This window comes from Triticum urartu, chromosome 7 (assembly GCF_003073215.2).
Source record: "Triticum urartu cultivar G1812 chromosome 7, Tu2.1, whole genome shotgun sequence".
NCBI lineage: Eukaryota > Viridiplantae > Streptophyta > Magnoliopsida > Poales > Poaceae > Triticum > Triticum urartu.
In genome coordinates, this window is record NC_053028.1 from 32,693,193 (window position 1) to 32,713,899 (window position 20,707).

The 20,707-nt window shown below is 43.3% G+C and overlaps 1 long non-coding RNA gene and 3 pseudogenes across 1 annotated transcript; all 4 read right to left on the reverse strand.

Moving 5' to 3' along the window:
• Window positions 1-5,548: 5,548 nt before the first annotated feature.
• LOC125518246 lies at window positions 5,549-10,830 on the reverse strand (annotated as a pseudogene).
• Window positions 9,101-10,486, reverse strand: LOC125522732. Its single transcript, XR_007289956.1, has 3 exons — window positions 10,260-10,486; window positions 9,560-9,779; window positions 9,101-9,288 (listed from the first exon to the last, which is right to left on the reverse strand). It is a non-coding gene; the product is annotated as an uncharacterized LOC125522732 (long non-coding RNA).
• A 3,609-nt stretch (window positions 10,831-14,439) lies between the features above and the next one.
• LOC125518247 lies at window positions 14,440-15,381 on the reverse strand (annotated as a pseudogene).
• Window positions 15,382-15,389: 8 nt separating this feature from the next.
• On the reverse strand, window positions 15,390-15,797 carry LOC125518248 (annotated as a pseudogene).
• Between the last annotated feature and the right edge of the window lie 4,910 nt (window positions 15,798-20,707).

Below are 20,707 nucleotides of genomic sequence, written 5' to 3' on the forward strand. Positions count from 1 at the left end.
TCGTGAGTTTAAAGTGTGAGATTGTGTACATTAGTACTAGTACTATGGTAGATAGGTAAGATCATTCATATTACAAAAAGTGGTGGTCGGTGTGAAGACCAAGATAGAGACATGCATAGTAAGCTAGGCAACTCTACTAGAGCATGGTTAATAATAACTAGTCGTCAACCCGTGCGTTCGCACGGGCTAATATATTGATAACGCTAACTTTGTACAAACTTAAACAAACAATACCATTAACATGTTATAACGATTAACATATTGATGTGATTATCAATAAAATTATGTTTACAGTAAATTATGCACCATTTTGCCATAGCAAGATGCAGGTTTGTTGAAAAATGCACAACTAACACTTTTAGAAAATAAGTTGTTAGTCAAGAGCTTGTACAAACAGGGAAATTGAAGTTCAGAAATATTTACCTATAACCGAACAACACGAAGTGCAAATAGTAGTGCAAGTACATTCTTATACTTGTTATGCTGCAATGTTTAACTATCAGTACCATAACTAATAAAAACCATATGCCGAGGTAGAACATGTATGCTTAGATACGACTATTATTTTGAGGAGCATAAATGAAAGCTTAATAAATAAAGCATTTTTATCTGCTAGTCCTTCAATTACTCTTATGTTCTTCAAATTCAACCGAATAATTTTACATATTATATGTGAAATGTGAACATGATATAAATTGTTGAAAAAAGAAGGAAGAAGAAGGTATTGGAAAAAAGGCAACCTTTTGAATAGCTCCAGACCTACAAATTTCAAATTCAGATGTAATACAAAGATGTAATTTAGAAACCTCAAACCGAACTAAACTGCATATTTATACTATTCGTTTTAGACTGTTTGTCTTCTGCTTTTCTTCTAATACGTAAAGCTTTTGCGCTGTCGCAAAAAAAAGTCATGAGCAAAACTATCTGGTAAACAACAAATAAAAGATAAGTGTAAGCCTACAAAAATAGACCAAGAAGACATAATACTTCTAGTTCTAAGAATACTTTAGACAGCTGAACACCTAGTAGCACAAATCACGGTCATGTTGAAAGCTTGCCATTCTTCTAAACCATATCATGACCCTTGACAGCTTACCATTCTAATCACCCTAAGAGACTAAAAAAATGGAAAACACAAAAAATACTTTCAATAGTATCATACAGCTGAACACTTGTAGTCGTATAAATCACACTCTTGCTGATGACCTTGCAAAGCTTGCCATTTTTCTCACACACGTAATGTACCCCTAGCTATGTCCAATACTCCTCATCTGTATCTGAATCGAATTATTTTCTGGGAAAAACAGTTGAAACTAAAATGCCGCGTGAAATGACAAATTAAGAAGAATCATAAGAGAGCGTAAGGTATTAAGTATACATCACAAATAGTATATAGAGTGCTTCAATAGAAATAAAGATTGTATGTTATATAATTTAGAAGATCACACAACCACATACAATATTATCTAGATTAGCCATGCTGGACTCTCTTCTATTTGTAGATGAGAATAATGCTCCATGTCTGGTGTTGCAACAAAAATATCATTGGATCTAAAGGAAGGAGAAGACCAAAAAAATACATAAAAAGATAATGTTTGAGCATCACAACTACTGGCACATATAGTGGTGAGAAATTAAATTATCTGCATTGTCAATTATTACCTCTGGAACAATAGAGCCATGACCAAGGAACCCTTGCGAACAACAGAACCAAGAGCAAGCCTGAAAAATCAAAAATATATTAGTAATACTTCTATGCTTCTAGTAATATAAATCCTACTACCCCACTTTGTTGCAGACACCGTAACATGCCATACTGTTATGTTTAGAACTCCCATCCTTCACTAATTCCAGCAGTTAGAAAACAGTTTTGCTAAATGCAAACTTGGCAAAAGGGGAGATCAGAGAAACTGAATTCATCTAATGACAAAAATAAAAAATCTAGGAGATGACACTAAAAGTTAATTACATTAATTGGCAGTAGTAATGTTGCACTCATTCTAGTTTTCAGGGCAAAACATGAACGGACACACGACTATCAGGGTGTTACTACTATCAAATTTTTCTGTAAAAAATTCAAACAAACAGAAAGGATTACACTTGTCCCGCTTTGCATCAATTAGCTGTTGAATGCTACGTGACACTACCATCACAGACCACACAGATCCCTTCTTGTTGTATGCATCATCTCCGCCTTCCTGCAGTGCTGAACGCTACACCGATGGTAGATGGGCGAGAGTTTCCATTACATATACAACTAATTTGTCCCTTCCCCGACATGATTGATACTGCACGTTATCCCATCTCTCACAGTTAAGCTCAAATTATCTAGAGAAAAGATTTAATGGAGAATCGATTTTAGATCATGGTGCACCTTTCTCTTTCAAGTAATTGTCGACGCGGGTCGTAGGAGGCTGTCAAAGCGCTGAAGCTCGTACTTGCGTCGGCGGCGGCCGCCTTCTCTCTAACACGCGGTACACATGCTGCTGCGTCGCCTACTTTAATCCCGCAAGTTTGCAACACCATGGAGCTCCCGAGAGTTAGGGATCTGCAGAGCACACACATGTCCTTCATGATCGATATCAATCTATGTGAAAACTGAGCCGAAGTAGACATTTACAGAGAGGGGGCGGATTCCTACCTAGGAAACGGGAGAACGGGGGCAAACATGGACTGCTGGATGGGATGCAAGTACGATTAGATTGGAAAGACCTAGGAGATCGGATGGTAGAATATAATTTTAACTTTCTGAGAAGATAAACCATGGAGCTTAATTTGTGTGGGCCTACAAAATTAGTTATTTTTCTTCTCACTATAGATTAGATATTTTTGGTATTAAACGTGGAGCCTCTTGCGGGCCCAAAAAATCTGTTTTTTCCAAACAAATCAGTTTTGGTCCTATTTTTTTTCTCTGGATTAAAGCTATAAACGATGGAGCTTTGTGTGGGCCTACAAAATTAGCTTTTTTTCTTCTCACTCTAGATTAGATATTTTTGGGATTAAACGCGGAGCCTCTTGCGGGCCCAAAAAATCTGTTTTTTCCAAAAAGAATCAGTTTTGGTCCTATTTTTTTCTCTAGATTAAAGATTAGATCTACACCGTAATAATTCGGTCCCACTTGATTAGCGGTTCATAATTACTGATTAACGTGGGAATTTTTAGGGAGTCACAAATTAGTATAGGTATAGAAGATATAGATAGATAGATAGATAGATAGATAGATAGATAGATAGCCGACCGATGGTTATAACATGTTGCCATATCATCTATAGTCATTGTAATAGTCAACAGGTATAGTAGTGGGCTACAAGGAAATACTACTTTTTACCACATGACCTATCATACACTCTCACATAGCTTCTTGGAGCATGTGTTACAACCGGCTATAAATCTAGGGTCCGCTTCTCTTCTCTCTCATCCAACTCAGCAAATATACAATATATAAAGTCTTATAGCCCGCCTACATGACCTTATTATACTTGCTCTAAGGCTACTCATAATGGGAGGATCATAGCTAGTATTGCCAACTAGGCAATTTTGATGAGGTGGCATAGGATTAATTAAGTGAAGAAAGAGAGAGAGTTGAGTATTGTATTAGGAATCCCATCATATTATGATATCGTATCATAATAAATTCTATGTTACCATGTGTCATGCATTGAAATAAATAAGACCATATGTGATACTATATGCATTATGAATGTACTATCATACACTAGTATCATATGCATGATATTAATATATGATATTCTCCACTACGACCAGCCTAATCCTAGTGTTGCGCACGTGCTGGCACGAGCTAGGCAAGGTGTGCAGTGCGGCTGGAATGAGAAAATATTAGCATTTCAATGGGTGGCTGGTCACTCCATCTAAACCGGAGGTCGCACACTTCTTTGGACGTAGCCATTCCAACACACTCCGTGTATCTCTCGGCATCCAAATTTTTGCTGATTTTGGTGCAAAATTAAGCCTTTTCCAACTGCAAATGTAACTAAAATTTTAAAACATTCGTGAAAGTATTGTTCTGCAACTAGAAATTGTAAGGATATTGGTAAATTAATGTTCAGAAAGTTGTAATCTAGGTCGAGCTCCATAGTACCCTCATGAACAGTAAAATTAAAAAAAGTACAAGAATCTGAAATTTTGTGACATTGTTTATGAGTTTTGACCAAATGTCTTACATGCTTGTAAAATTTGGTGCCCACATGACATCCTACGAGTTCAAGAAAAAAAAAGAAGCTCTGCTCAATAGCGCACACAAGTTTGAACACATTTTTAATATTTTTTGTATGTGGTCATAGAATGTTATGTGGACAAATTTTTTTGCAAGCACCTACATTTGGTCATAATACATGCCAGAAAGTTTCAGATTTTTATTGATCTTGTTTACTATTTTTTACTGTTCATGGGAGTATCATGGAGCTCGAGCTCTGAAAAACCACACTCATTAATGTTTGGACAAACAATATTTTGGCTTTAGAATGAAATGAGAGATTTAACTGCTGTGTGTCACATTCGTGGTGTCCATTGAAATTCTTGTTACTAACTCCAGCGCACTACTCTTTTTCTGTAGTGCACTATTCTAAGGGCATGCCCAAGCAATAGTTCTAAACACATCGTCCTAAGTGTTGAAATTACAACCACTTATGTGTTGCATATCTAGGTTCTGTTATATTTAATTCATTCATGAATCATGTTTGCATCTAAAATTGTAGTCTGTTTGTAGAGAGAATCGAATGAGAGAAAATAGAGAGAGAAGTCACACCAGATCAGAGAATTTAATTATCCGCAAAAAAAATCAGAGAATTTAATTTCAATACCTAGATAAATGTGCTAAGAGTCGTATTTCACCAACATATAATTCTCATATCTCTCGTCTTTAATTGATGTCTCACCTCAGCATTTTTCCTACAAAACCTTACTAAGAGCCAATCACTGATAGTGCCCCAATAATGGATTTTTGTGCTTCATGCCTTCCAGGCTTACACTGTCGTTTTCATCTCTTAGCTCAAGCAGCTGGCGGTCGAACACCTATAGGTGTGCACCCCGTCCTCCTCGCGCTAGTTTCTAATCCTTCGCAGCACATGCATCCTCCGAAGCATTTTGGAGCCCACCTCGACCAACCTAGTCAACATCTTTGTGGAGGTAGAATTATATTATCTCACATGATCTCCGGGTTTATTATTTTCTACATCCCGCAAATGAATTGTAATTTTCACAAAACTTTAAATCTGTAAATGGCAGATCAATCGTTTGCATTTCAGATTTTATTTGGATCTGTTTAGAAGTAGTTTTTTTTTGTACATGACTCGAGTACATCTCATGGTTTTCGAATGTTGGTATAATACTCTGTAAAAGCTGCTATATCACGAAAGCTTTCTGTCCGCCTTTTTTTCTTGTGCCGAATAGCCAGTCGGGTGAAAAAGGAAAAAGAAACCACTACTAGTAGTGACTAAGAAGCATTTTGAGGTGTTAAACTAGTCAATGCCAATTAAGAAATAAGAAATCACTACTATATGGAAGTGTACAAACCTTGCACATATAAATCTTACTGACATGGTTCACACAAGCTAGACCATGTGACCTTCACGGACATTACAAGACCATACAAATTACTTGAATTTTTTGTAGAGCTTCCGTTCTTCTGCGGTTCAAACCACACGGTGTCAGACATAATATCCTCAATGTCGTAATGAAAATATCCGGGAATTTTCGAATCACCAACAACGCCATCAGGATAGCAATTGTTATCACCTGAGTGACTGTTGTGCGTGTATAAATCTATAGTCAAATCCTTGGTGTAATCCACACAAACTGTGACCGGTGGCAGCCTGCAAACACTCAACTTGCCATTGAAGACTGAAAAAGCACCCCCTTGCATGGTACAATAAACCGCAGTTATTGTAAGTGAATCAAACAAATTGTCCCCAAGATGATGCACCTCACACTCCAACACAGCCAACACGGCCTTTGGGATAGAAGCCATTCTTAGATCGACGCTGCCGTGGTGGCCAGTGTTAATGTGCCAATGGAGCCTTTCATATTCTGCATAGAAAGATGGAGCATAGACCGAATATCCGTCTAATAACACCTTATCATCTTCACCTTCTCGGTCTTTAATTAGCAAACGATATTCAATTAGCACAAGCCCAACCGCATAGATGCCTTGATGCGGGTTAAGTAGAGGTTGAAGCTTATAAGAACCCTGTATATTGTATAGTTAGACATATATCCTGGAGGTTTCTTCAATAGTCTTCAATAAAGAGTACAATAAGAAAAGGTACAACATAACTCACCGGCTTAAGCTTACTTGGTTTGTCTCTAGAGTATTCAAAGATATAGTTGCGTAGTTGATTGTTTCGTACATCTCAGAACGCAATCATACCGTACACCTCTAACGCGGCATCATGAGGTGACGATAAATTCAAACTAAAAACTTGGATAGCTCGTCGACAAGGTTCGTTCTCTCTTTTGTCGACCCAACGGTTTTCCCATCTGGGCAATGGAGGCACTGCAGGCAATATGAAAACAAATCATTAGATATCAAAAGTTGTGATGTCGATACATGCATAACGTCATACGGGTTAGAACTTGGGAATATTAGAATAGAACCCAAGGAAGACTTCTCTCAAATTTTCTCCTTACAGATGCTTTGGTATGTTTTTTATGACTTATGGAACTCCCTTCCCTTGGTTCACAAGAAAATCATTGAACATGGTGTAGAAATACAGAATATGACTTGCTTGAGCTTCAAAGGGGCATGTACATGCAAACCATTCCCTTCCCTTGGTTCACAAGAAAATCATTGAACATGGTGTAGAAATACAGAATATGACTTGCTTGAGCTTCAAAGGGGCATGTACATGCAAACCATTTTTTCCAATAAAGGCATACTGTCAAACTTTCTAAATTTTTGCCACCGGTACAAACATATTTGAGGCCTGATAATTCGGTTGGTTTGCAGGATTCAAAACTAAGTGGATTCACATAAAAAACGTAAGAAATTTTCCTGAAGGATAAGGTGCATGCCACAGCTGTCAAAAACAAATATTTTTTGGACAACGCTAACGACCACACGTGTGGTGGGAGCGAAACTCACCCACACGCCCTATAATACATAGACCGCATCACGTCACAGCATGCATGCATGTGAGAATCTTTTTGGATTTCCAGTTTTTAAAATGTTTTATCTCTTAAATAAAAAATCCGATTGAACATCCGTTTTCACCATTAAATACCCCGTGACGAGATCTTCGAAACTAGATCTCATATCTATATATTTCGACGATTTTTTTGGGTTAAAAGTTGCCATATCTATTGCACATGAATTGCCATGGTGTTTACACTGAAGTTGCCATGATATGTTTCAGCTATTTTGTTCTACATTTAAAAGTAAATTTTGACATTTATAAAACAGGAAATTAAGAAACTAGACTTGTCATGAACCATAAATTAAAATTGCCATGATACATGCACTTAAAATTGACATGGTTCATACAAAAAATAATTTTCATGGTAAAAGTATTGTAGTTGCCATCATCAAAATACTAAAATTGACATGCTCTACAAACTGAAATTGCCACATGGAAACTTTAGTTTAAGCATATGTCAACTACAATGTAAACATCATGGCAACTTCTTGACAATTTTTTTTCGTCAAAACATATCAACATGGGGTCTAGTTTTGAAGATCTCGTCGAGATGGATTTAATGGTGAAAGCGGATTTTTAATTCGGCTTTTTAATTGGGAGATAAAACATTTTTAAGCGGAAAACCAAAACGATTCCTGCTTATGTCATCTGTTCATATGTGACAAAATGAGTGGTAAAGAAGGCGTGTGGGTGATGTGCAAGATGCCACACGTGTGGGCGTTAGTTTTTTCCTATTTTTTCATAAGATTGGACTGAATCAAAACTTCTGTTTGGAATTGCATGCCAAATAAACCATAAGAAAAGTACATATGATTTTCAATCCTGCAAATCAAAATAAGAACAGAAATTCTAACAGGCAGTATTTATAAAAAATTCTACTTATGAACCAACAGGCGCTTGATGTTTAGAAATTGACCGCCAATCTGTCAGGCTGTGATGTTCTAGAATCTTTGGGTTCAAATTATATACAGTAGCCATCATATAGTATTATGCTTAAAACTAAGTGGATTCGCAAAATAAAAACCACATAATTGCAATTAAGCGTGGCCACTTACACAAGCTTTGCGCAGTAGCCATCATATAGTATTATGCTTAAAACTAAGTGGATTCGCAAAATAAAAACCACATAATTGCAATTAAGCGTGGCCACTTACACAAGCTTTGCGCAGATAACATGCCTGGATCGAGCTGACACGGGCCCTCAACCTGAAGAGACCCCTCCCAGACCCCCCCCCCCCCCCCCCCCTTGATTTCTTGGCAGGAAACCGCATCTGATTCTCCCACATCTCTTCCATGTCGGCGACGTAATAAGGGTTCCCGTCCTCGTAGTAGAAGGTATACCCGTATCCCCAAGAACCACCAAAGTGGAGCTCCTCTTCTTCTTGGTCTAATTCATGTGGTTCCTCGGGTTCATAGTACTCGTAATCGCCTTCATCGTCTCGCTCTTGCTGTTCCTGCGCGATGGAGTCCAGCTCCTTGTCCCACAGCCAGGTGCCGAGCACTAGGGCTGGACACGAGCCGAGCCGAGCCGAGCCGAGCTTGATCCGAGCCTGGCTTTGGCTCGCTCTGGAGCGGCTCGGCTCGGCTCGGCTCGCTCAGCCAACGAGCCTACTTCAAGCGGCTCAGCTCGTTTTGGGTATGGCTCGGCTCAGACCGAGCCGGCTCGAAAGCCAGCTGCCACCAGTCTTCATTTTTACTTACAGAAAACAGAACCTTTGTATATAGTCCACAATCTTGATTGTTTTGCAGCAATTAAACCCATATTTTGAAAGAAAAACAGTTTATACTGCTTAAAATGAAACATCCAACAGTATATTGTTTTAAGAAATGGTCATAGTAATGAAAAATAAGTTTTCTTCTTTGAATTCTTTTACAAAAATTGTAACAATGGAACAGATATGAGAGAAGGAATTGTGCAGCATTTCTATTGAATTTTGGACAGCACATCGTTTGAACTTTACACAGCAAAAACATCAAATATTGACAGTGAAACAAAGAAATTTTCACTATCCGCAAATTCATCTAAATCTGATTTGTCACCAACCCCAGACGGCACCTCAAACAAAGTATCTTGCTCTTCCTCGTCCTCTTCCACATCTTCATGATCCTCCTTCACTTGCTTATCACGCTCCATTGCCTAGCACACAACAACAACACTTACATGAGCTTGGACACACATATATTTGACTTTTGGATAGCAAAAACAGCACACACATGAGATTGCACAAACATATATTTGAGATTTGGACACCAAAAAAAGCACACACATGAGCTTGCACAAACATATATTTTACATTTGAATACCAAAAACAGCACATATGAGCTTGGGCACACATAAATTTTACTTTCAAAAAGCAAAAACAGCACATACATGAGCTTGCACAAACATATATTTTGCACGCACATACCTGGGAAGATGTAGCCTCCCTCTCATAGTCGTTTGCGGAGCCAGAGGCAGCGGCGATTCCGGCACGCACGCCAGCGCCGGTGGGGTCAGGGGGACGTCGAGGCGGAGGTCCCCGAGACCGGCAACTTACTCTTCATAATGGAGTCCAAGGTCCTCTCTTTCTCCTTCTCCTTCCCATTCGCCTTCCCCTTTTCCTTGTCTATTGTTGCGACGATAGGCCTCTGCACACATCAGTAAACAACACACGGTCAATCATCGACAGAAGTAAACTAATTACACATGGAATCAATGTAATTTCCCAGCAAGTAGTTTTTTTTTCAAGCTGCTATGCTACAGCAAGTAGATCATCAACAACAGAAAACTAATTACACATGAAATCAATGAAAATTTTGATCCATTCTGCCCTATAACTCCATCCATCCATGATCCATCCATCCGGTTCTTCTAGATCTAGCCCTACAGGCTACAATACATCCATCCATGATCCATCCATCTAGCCCTACATCTACATGACTACATCGATCGATTGATCGATCCATCCATCCATCCATCAGATGCATGCTAGTTTAGACACCTACGGCTAGGGAGTGGGACAGAAGAACTACATGAGTACATCCATCGATCCATCCATCAATTGATCCATCCCATGCATAATAGTAGTTCAGAGAGTTGCAGCTAGGGATTGGAAAGGAAGGAGGTACCTGCTCCTGCTCGTCACGTTCGGCGAGAAACCAGGGGAGGCGCGTCCGTCTGCGTCCGGCGTGGTGAGGAAACGTGGCGTCGCCCGTCGCCGTCGAGCCCGTTGTTGTCGGTGCGGTTAGGAGACGCGGCGTCGCTCGTCGCCGTCGATCCAGCTTTGCGGCGCAGAGCAGAGAAAGGGGCGAGGCAGCACAGAGCAGATAAAGGGGGAGGCGGCGCTCTCTCTGCTTCTCTCGTTCCCTAATGCGTTGCGTGCGATGGAGATGGACGAATTGGGCTGGGCCTCGGGTGAGTCACCGAGTTGGACCGGGCGAAACTCGGTTCGGCTCGGTCGGGAATTGGGCCACTTTTTCCAACTGGGCTCGCTCGTTCATTGTATCGGGCCGAGCTGTAACGGGCCGAGCTGGAGCGAGCTTCGGGCCGAGCCGAAAAGCTCGCTCGGACGTCCAGTCCTACCGAGCACCTCGTCCTATAGCTTCTTTCTCGTGGCCGCCATGTCCAGATCCGGCTCCATGGCCGCCGCGGCGCCCCGCAAGATCGATCCGCAAGGGCAGATTTACAAGGGACAAAAGGGAGGGATTAGAGGAACTGACCTTGTCCTTCACCCTCCGTGATCTCCTTCCTCCGCCCACACGGACGGATTGAAAGACGGTTTTCCGGCAAGCGGCGAGGCGCGGGTAAATAACCCCTGGATGAACTGCCGCCCCCAGGTGCGGGTGCTACTTTCTCGCGAACGCGACTTATCCCTAGTGGTTGGATGGTTTGAGGAACTGTGGTATCCGAGCCCATCAGGGTTAAGTCATGGTGCTCGCATTTATTGTTGAATTTATTTCAGGATTTCCGGCAATGCGCATTAATTGGAAGGAGGCGTTTCCATCGACGACGAGGTGCCTACGATGACTTCGTAAATTTCAAGATGAGATGCCGGCTCAGTTTTTAGGAGGTGCTCATAGGGATAGGATGTGCGTGTGTGCATTCATATGAATAAGTGTATGCATATGTATATAAGCGCTTACGTTTCAAAAAAAAAGACGTGACTTCTCTACTGACTCATTGCAATAGCGGCTACGGGGCTTTCCACTTTTGAACCCGGCGCAGGGGCTAATGGGCTTTCTACTAGCATTATTTTACGTAATAACGAGGCCGAAATTGCATATTACGATCAGGTTACAGCTTTAACTTCCTAAAAAAATGTTACAGCTTTATAACTTCCTAAAAAAATTCTCAAAAATAATAACTTCCTAAAAAATGTTACAGCTTTAACATAACAGTCATGTTCCTACCCCTAAAAAAAACTAAACTCTTGTTTCCCAGTCAATATGCGGATACTAGCTTCATGGTGGCAGAGGATTTTCAAGGGTTGGCAAGGTAGTGAGGGATCATGAGTTTATTAATTAATATATGGATGGGTTTATTAATTAATATATGGATGGGTTTAAAAAATGTTTCTCAATTAATAAAAGCAGTCAAGTGCATTAATTAAAAATGTCTGTGTTGCAACGGAAGAAAAAAAAATCCTTTGCGCCTAGCTCAGTAAACACAACTCATGACCTTCCAAAGGTCTATGCCCTCTAGTTGAAATTATACTCCTTCCCATCCTCATCAATAGATGCCACGGTGTCCATCTGAAGGCAATGCGTTCGAACGTGACCAGTCCAAACATGGTGATCTCAGCCTCTACATGACACACCTGCAATTGAGACACGCCAGCGCAAGGGAGTGTTTATACTTTGAAAACTAATCCCGTCGAGTTGGCGACGAGGGACACTCTCCATGAGCTACACCCTACACCTACCACTTGGGATGGTGATAATTTCTGATGCCATAAAGCCATCGGCTCCTCCATGAAATAAGTTGTCATATTTTTGGATTTCTTCTCAAGTCAGAATGCTTGATAAAAAAATGGTCGCAGTTTCTTTTTGCTAGAGGACATCCCACCGTGTAACGCTACACATAATTGTTGGTCGAGAGAATAACCAGCCCATTCAAGTATATTGATCCCCACCCTTTAATTATGCATCTTGCATGGCAGCACTCAATTGCCTTTAATGCTGATTCCTTCTTAAATCATGCATGGCAGCCCTCAATTCCCGTTTAACGCTGTTTCCTTCTTAAATAATTCCGCAATCCCTCCTTCTATTATCATGCACCTCGTGGTCTCCATCTCCTTGTGTGCTTCTCCATTTTCTTTGTCATCCCTCCTTCCTTTCCCTCCCGACTTCTCTCTTTATAGACACCGATTTAGGCCAATATATGTTGGATCTTTCTCCCATTAATTCCTTCTTTGAAAGAATCCTTGATTCGAGGCTGCTTATTGTTTTGAGCTCACTAACATATTTAAAACTGGTGGAATTTTATAAAGAAAAATGATATGGGATTATCTTGTGAACAGTTCGTGAGGTTAGGATTAGGAGTTCGATCGAGTAAATACTTTTACCGTATTCTTGGGCCACGTCGCAAAGGATGGATGGATGGACTGACGCCCAAGACAGATCAACCTAGAAATTCTGCTAGACGGGCGAAGCTGATTAACATAAGAAAATTCGGCTAATTGTGACAGATAACCTACGCTACGCCGGCCCATGTTTTTTTAGCTGGCCGATTCGTATCCTTCATGGGCTGGCCCAGGTTTCGTGACAGTTTTTTTAGCGAGGCTAGCGTGGGATGCATCAAATTTTATTAGTACCACCTCGCGTATACTTTTTAAATTTAAACTAAAAGCGTAAATTTACGGGAAGAAGCATATTGTGACGGTGAACCCACGGAGTCAATCCATGCTTTATTATTAATTAATAAAAATAATTAATACAATTTTGTCCATACAAATTGTAAAAGCGTATTATGACATAAGAAGAAAACGTATTGTGACGGTGAACCCACGGAGTCAATACGTGCTTTATTATTAGAAATAGATTAATTAATTAATTAACTAGGGAAAGAGCCCGTGCGTTGCAACGGGTATACATATTTTATGCTCGTGCATTTCTACGGAGCGAACACAAATTTTCATGAACCACAACTGGACGATTTGCTCTCCTAGCTAGCAATTCAGCAACCAGACCCATCTTCCATCACCGATGCATCCCTCCCCACTCATCGGTTCCCTCCCATTTACTTTGGTGAGTTCCATGCCATCTCTCCTCAATCCCCCATCCCCCCTGACCACTTACACTTTTAGCCGTAACCGTATGATCAATCTTATTGTCGTCTATCTTCGCGTGCCTGTGCTTGAGGGGCACGTGATCAGCGCGAAACTCTTGCTACCCACTGATCGACATGCCAATCTTCTCTTTCCTCCTCACAGGGCTGACCACTGCCACCATGGTACGCAACAGGCGGCTATACGGACGGCCTTCCGATTCACCACCGCGAGCAATATCGGCACATAACTACGCAACAGACGGCTACACGACCGGCTTTCCATTCACCACCGCAAGCAACATCAACACACAAACTGCAAACTCTCCTAGTGGGGCCTCCCTCTCAATTTCTCTACCACAAATTACAAGCAGTGGGAAATAAATCACCCCAGACAAATAAAACAAAATTGTGACAGACCCTTGTAGAAACTAACAAAATAAGGAGAGTTGCATACACATATCAGCATAGATGTCATTGTTCTACATATATACACTAAATATGCACTCGGAGAAGAAGCCGTAGAAAGTAATAAAAATACGATGAAATTGCACCTGATTCTTAAGTATACGTAACTCTGCATATGAGGCGTAACTCTGCATATGAGGCATGATTCCTCTACCTCTGCAAGCATAGCAAGAAGAGTAATTAAGTACTAATTAAAGCTTCATACTGTAGCTTGAGCACAATAGTAATAAAATCCAGTATAAGCTAGCTTTGTTGGCATATATATGTGCACTTGCAGAACTATGTAATCCATATAAAAAATACAACATGCAATGGGAGGGATTTGCATTGTTATCATATGCATTGGCACTGTGCATATACATACATTGCTATATGTACGATGAAATTAAAAAATTGTGAAGAGAAACAAATAGAATACGTGTGTAATATATGTAGAAATATTACTGTTTGGGAGCTGCCTCGAGTGTTAGCCAGCGTGCAGCCGTTCCCGAACAGGTTGCACTCGCCGCCGTGCTTTGGCTCCGCAGCAGTGCATGCTCGGGCTGTCAGGCAACTGCTGGAATGCTGGTTTTCGCATCACGGCTCGATGCAGCCGCTCGCTGCGTTGCTGGCTGCCGCTGGTGTGCCGGTGCCGAGCCTCAATGCCATTGCCATCTGATGTGCGTCGCCGGCTCTCACTCGCATGCCTCCGCCTCCCGTGCGCTGTCTCAAGCATCACACGTCTGTCTGCAGGAGTCGCTACTGCACCGCTCCTGACCGTCACCACCATGCACCAACGGCAACCGCGTTCCCGAACAGCCCACGCGCCTTGGCCTACCTGGCCGCGAGCATCGCGTTCTTGGCACCACTGCGATGGGCCAAGGCCGCGTCGCATGCACCATCGTGCCGCCGTGCCACCACGAGCCGTTCTGCCGCCCAAGTACCCAGGCCACGCCGGCCAACAAGAACTTGGCCGGGAAACCATGGCCGTCGGGGGTAACGCGCGAGGCCCCGCGTGGCGGAGCGCCCGGGGTGCGACGGCTTGGTGAGCCCCAGCCATCTGGCCACCACGGAGACGGAGTTGATCCCGTCGCAGCCGACCAGCACCTTTGCCCGGAGAGTCAAGCCGTCGGCGAGGTGGAGCATCTTGGCGCCGTCGTCGATGGACACGATCTTGGAGGAGTAGCGGATGGTGTCCGTCGGCAACTCCGCCACCAGGACCTACAGCAGCACATCACGCCTGACGCAGCGGAACTCGTCCCTGAAGTCCACTTCCTTCGCTATCTCACCCGTGGACGCCGACATGACGCGCAGCCCTTGGATGTGCAGGTGGAGCTTTCTGATCTGGTCGCCGATGCCGAGGGCATCGAGCGCGCAGAAGGCGTTGGGCCAGGTGGCGAAGGCGAACCCCGAGGCCCGGAGCGCCGGGGACGACTCCAGCACCACGCTCCTCACCCCTTTCATGTGCAGCCCGAGCGCGGGGGCGAGCCCGGCTCCCACGATCACGATGTCCTCGCTGGACTCCTCTTGCCGTTGCATGCTTGCCAGGCGAGGTGGAGCATCTTGGCGCCGTCGTCGATGGACACGATCCTGGAGGAGTAGCGGATGGTGCCTGTCGGCAACTCCGCCGCCAGGACCTACATCAGCACATCCCGCCTGACGCAGCGGAACTCGTCCCTAAAGTCCACTTCCTTCGCTATCTCACCCGTGGACGCCGACATGACGCGCAGCCCTTGGATGTGCAGGTGGAGCTTCCTGATCTGGTCGCCGATGCCGAGGGCATCGAGCGCGCGGAAGGCGTTGGGCCAGGTGGCGAAGGCGAACCCTAAGGCCCGGAGCGCCGGGGACGACTCCAGCACCACGCTCCTCACCCCTTTCATGTGCAGCCCGAGCGCAGCGGCGAGCCCGGCTCCCACGATCACAATGTCCTCGCTGGACTCCTCTTGCCGTTGCATGCTTGCCGCCGCTGCTGATAGCAATGAGGTCGAGGCCACGTAATCGGTGGACTTTCGGAAGAGAGCGCCTGTTGACACGAATCAACCAACCAATCTAGCTAGAGCTAATTAGTACCACCTCGTTTATATTATGATTTTGTCTATACGAATTGTAAAAACGTATTATGACTGGGCGAAAGCGTATTGTGATGGTGAACTCACGGAGTCAATCCGTACTTTATTATTAGGGATAGACTAGCAAAAAAGCCCGTGCGTTGCAACGGGAGAAAAAATCACACGCTGCTAGTCTGATAAACATGGCTAAAGACCCCACAGATCCACGTCATCTGCGCATTCAAACGTGGTCAATCCTTAGGCGAGTTATCATTGAACCGCACCTACGCAAGGCAATGATTAAAACTTCAAAAAATAAACTTGTTGAGGTGAACGTGACGGCTGCCAGTCCATACACCATCCTTCGTAAGGATTGACTACAATCAGGAGCGAGAAAACACCAGCAAATACTTCCATGAAATTTCTAAAGGTAACACTGCACTTGTATATATGAAGTTAACCCATGCCACAATAGTAATATCCTCTGCCGACCACTCTACACCTGCCAAATTAAGTTCATCTATGCATCACAGAGAAAAGGAATTTGAATGATGTGGGGATGCCACCTTGGATACAACATGGTCGCCTCTGCTATGTCTGTGTCTCTAAATTGAATATTATTTCTGCAATAAAAATAACTTAAAATACCAGTGTAGCAACTGCAAGAATAAAAAATTCACATTGATACTTGCCATAGCCAAACAGATACAACATATTTTTTTGAAACTATAGTAATTTAATACATCAGTATTCCAATGCCTGCACTGTGAATACTTCAGTTACTAATACCAAAGCTTTCTACATACCTAGCAAAAGGGCCCGTGCGTTGCAACTGGTAGAAAATAGAAAAATGCAAACACCCATGCCTACTAAAACCACTATATACAAGGTCCCTATAGACAACTGTTTTTCCTGATATAAATGTAGAGTGGAACATAAATTGGTGAAGAAGTAATCCAAAAGACAAATGTAGAGTGGAACATATGTTGGTGAAGAAGTAATCCAAAAGGTACATCATTTTATTCATTATCCAGATGTGTGTATGATGCAACGAAAGCTAATTAATTGGCCAAAAGTGTGATGAAAAGAAAGATAAGAACTACGTCTACATGGTTGATAACTCGCATCATGTGAGGCAACATATATGACCACATATGTGAATGAAAACATTAAAAGGCGACAAAACTACTTTTTGCAGAATAATACACCACCGCAATCATGGGAGCCCAGTTAACGATTTTCATTGAAATTGAATCCATTTTTAATAGAGCAAATAAAATGCAACTTTCTAGATTCTATTGACCCCTATGCTTGTCATGGTAGTTCTGCTCATAAGGATCACCTGATGTCACCATGGCTACTAAAAACTATGTCACCAGTAGACACTACAATACGTACGATAGTATCACTATCTTGCAAACTATCCTTGTAAAAACATAAAGTTTGCTAAAGAAAGATGTCCTATTGGGAAAATGCATTGTTCTCACCGCACACCCAGGTGCATGCCGACATGTGTGAGATGGCAGCCGAGGTGCCGGTTTCCTCGCCTGATGAGGCGGATCCCGCGTCACACAGGGGACATAGGCATGGGCGATGAAGGACGCTTGAGGTGGCTGCACGGGCTACCACGCCCTTGGTGCAGACAATGCAGAAACATGAGGGCTAGTGGCGGTTGATGTTGTGGCAGGCACGGAGCAGCGGCGGCGCCCCGGCACATATTGGGCATAGAAATGTCACATATAATTTTCACACGACTGATTCAACACTCGCGCGAGGGCGACGTGCTGGTTTTTTTCTGTAAAATAAAAAGAAACGAAGGTGAGAGAAGTACGGAAAAAGCAGAGGGGGAGAAGGACAACATACGAAGCATGCTGGAGCAGATTGTAGACCGGCAACCTTGTGTCCTGGCCGTTGTCGACGGCCTCCGCCATGAACCATCGTCTCCGACCTCATCGGTGTCGGGTCCCAAGAAAACCCGATGCTTGAAATAAATTTGCCTGCATGCCTTCAAACTTCAGTTCAGAATCTACATGCAAGTGTTCAAAGTTCAGTTCAGAAGGTACCTGCAAGTATTCAAAATTCAGAATATTCAGACTATAGCAAAACAGAGAAGGGGAGAAGGAACGACCAGGATTCAAGCTTAATGCTAGCACTCAGTTTGATTGCCGACCATCTTGCTTACTCAATATGCTGATCAATTGTAGTTCTTAATCATAATACATGCTAATCTACCATAGGCATTAGCACAAACACTGTCTTGCCAGAAAGAACAAGGCACTGGAATAAAAATAGACACCAAAGAAACTCGCTGCAAATCATGCCAAATAGAGACGGCAATACATGACTGAACGCACACGAAAAGTGGACTGAAGGAAAAAGATGCTAATTTTGCTGCTAAATTACCCCTGCAAAAAAAACTGCTGGTAAATTGAATAGTTAACTTCTGGTACAACAAATATTTTCCTTTTTCTGTAACACAGTAACTTTTTTCTCTCACACATTAACTGTGACATTTTTACATGTTAACTGCTACAACAATTTTTCAGTTATTCTCTTGTGGCCCGAAGCAACAAAGACAAATAAACTCCTAACTACTACATTTCTCTCCTCCTACAACCATGGCGGGAGTGCTCATCTAACTACTACATTTTCTCATCAAAAGAAAAACAAACTGCAGAACGTCCCTTAGTTTTTTCTAAAGCTAACTGGACCATAAAAGATGAATTGTTTTGTAAAATGCAAATTAAACTTTCTGGTTTTTCCTAAAGCTAACGGGACCATCAATTTCCAAAGAGAACTGCATCTCACAGCTAACTGCATCAGTTATTTTTTTCTCAATTTATAATAGGAACCCACTACAGTAACAATGAAGTTACCTGTTGCAGTTAACAAAAGATAACTGCTACAGTAGATGAGCTATGCATCCAAGAACTGAGAACCAAATTTCTATCAAAATTAAACGAACACACTCTGGAACATGCAAAGAACCAGCTGGCAGCTTCATCATTTTCACATGTCAGAGTTGCATACAAATCAGATCATAATCACGCACAAGTAGCAAGGCAGGTGATCGGAGCAAAAACCGGCTGTGTAGCTTATGCTACAGTCACCATGTTCTCTAACCGCCTCATGGCCGACGACTAACTGTTGCTGAAGAATTTCAAATGGTGGAACTAAATTAACTTTTGAAAAGCAGGAAGTTAACTGAGAGTCCAAATATTTGGACTGAAGAGAAGTGAGTCCAAATCAGTGAAAGTAGTGGAAGTTAACTCCGAGGACGAGCTCGTTCAGTCAGCATGTTGATCCCTCGTGTCCAGTGGTGGTCGTCGCCACTGCTAGCCAGAAAGTGTCATTCCTCATGCGGCGGTGCCCCTGTTCAAGCAAAATCATAGTAAATTTGAATGGTTTTACAAATTATGAACATTCAGAAGTAGCCAACAAACCTATTAGACATCTATTCACTGTCCCAAAATTGTATCTCTCCATTAGGTGAGGAAGTCATCAAAGAAGCTGTTGATTGTCTTGAACATGTACTCCTACACAGCACCCATGGGCGTTGCCTGACCCCCACTCAGAAAAATCTTCCATACAAAAATCAATCAGTGGAGAGCATGCCCATGCCACCGAACGCTGATGCGACCTGGAGGTTGTTGTTGGCCACGGGCGCGTGATGGCTGGGCTCGGCTCATGCGCCTCCTCTGGAGATAGGAGGAGCTCTCCCAGGGAGGTTTGCGCTGATTCTCGGGATGCTGGAGGCGCGCGCCGTCGAGGGTGATGGGCGGCCATGGTTGGCGGGGGCTGGGTGCAGGGGATGGATGCCGACGAGCAGCTCGTCCATGCCGCCCCCCACCATGTGTTCAGCAAGGTGATGCGGTCAAGGGACTCTCACCGGCTGGATCCCATGGCCTTGATCTGTTCCTTCAGTTGGGGAACAACTCGTCATAATGACCGCTGGAAAAGGCATGGGAACTTGGCGTGCTCGTCCTCGGCGACGAAGGGAACTGGAAGGAGGCCGGCAACAGGTGAAGCACCGGCGGCGGCGCGCAAGATGCAGCGGATCCTGCCGATCTCGTACGATTTGGCAACGGCGGAGCGAGGACGGGCACCGCGGAGAGGACGGATGCGGGCTCGGCGGCGGCGGAGGGAACCCTCCTCTTCTCGTGCGGGGCAGCAATGCCAAGACCATGGTGTCCTCTAGTGCAGCTGCTCTCGAGTCCAACCGCGCAGTCCTTCTCAAGGCCTTCGACTGGCGTCCGCGGCCTGTTCATCATCTCCACTGTCCGCCGCTCAGGAGGGGTGGATCGAGCGAATTGAGACGGACTGAAAAAAATTGGGTGGAGGAGAAGGGGGCAAGAGCAGAGGAGGGAAGGGGAGGAGAAGAGGCGTGACCGGCGCGTCGGCGCGCCGCCGGCGGGGAGGCCGGAGAGGTGGCTGCTCGAACCTAGCTCGCAGCACCGGATCGAGCGTCGCCGGGATCGCCTCATGGCGGCTGGGATCGGGAGGCGAGGAGAACCCGTGCTTCTGTGTGCTTGTGGACCGCGGGTTGAATATTTGATACGACAGGTGGAGTTTTCGAAAACAGTCTAAACAAAATTTAGAATCACCTTGAATATGTTTTAAATTTAAAGTGAAAGCGCAAACTTACGGGAAGAAGCGTATTGTGACGATGAACTCACGGAGTCAATCCGTGCTTTATTATTAGGGATATAGGGAAAAGATATACAAATGGATGGATTTATTAATTAATATATGGATGGGTTTAAAAACTGTTTCTCAATTAATAAAAGCAGTCAAGTGAAGATTTTTAAAATATTTTT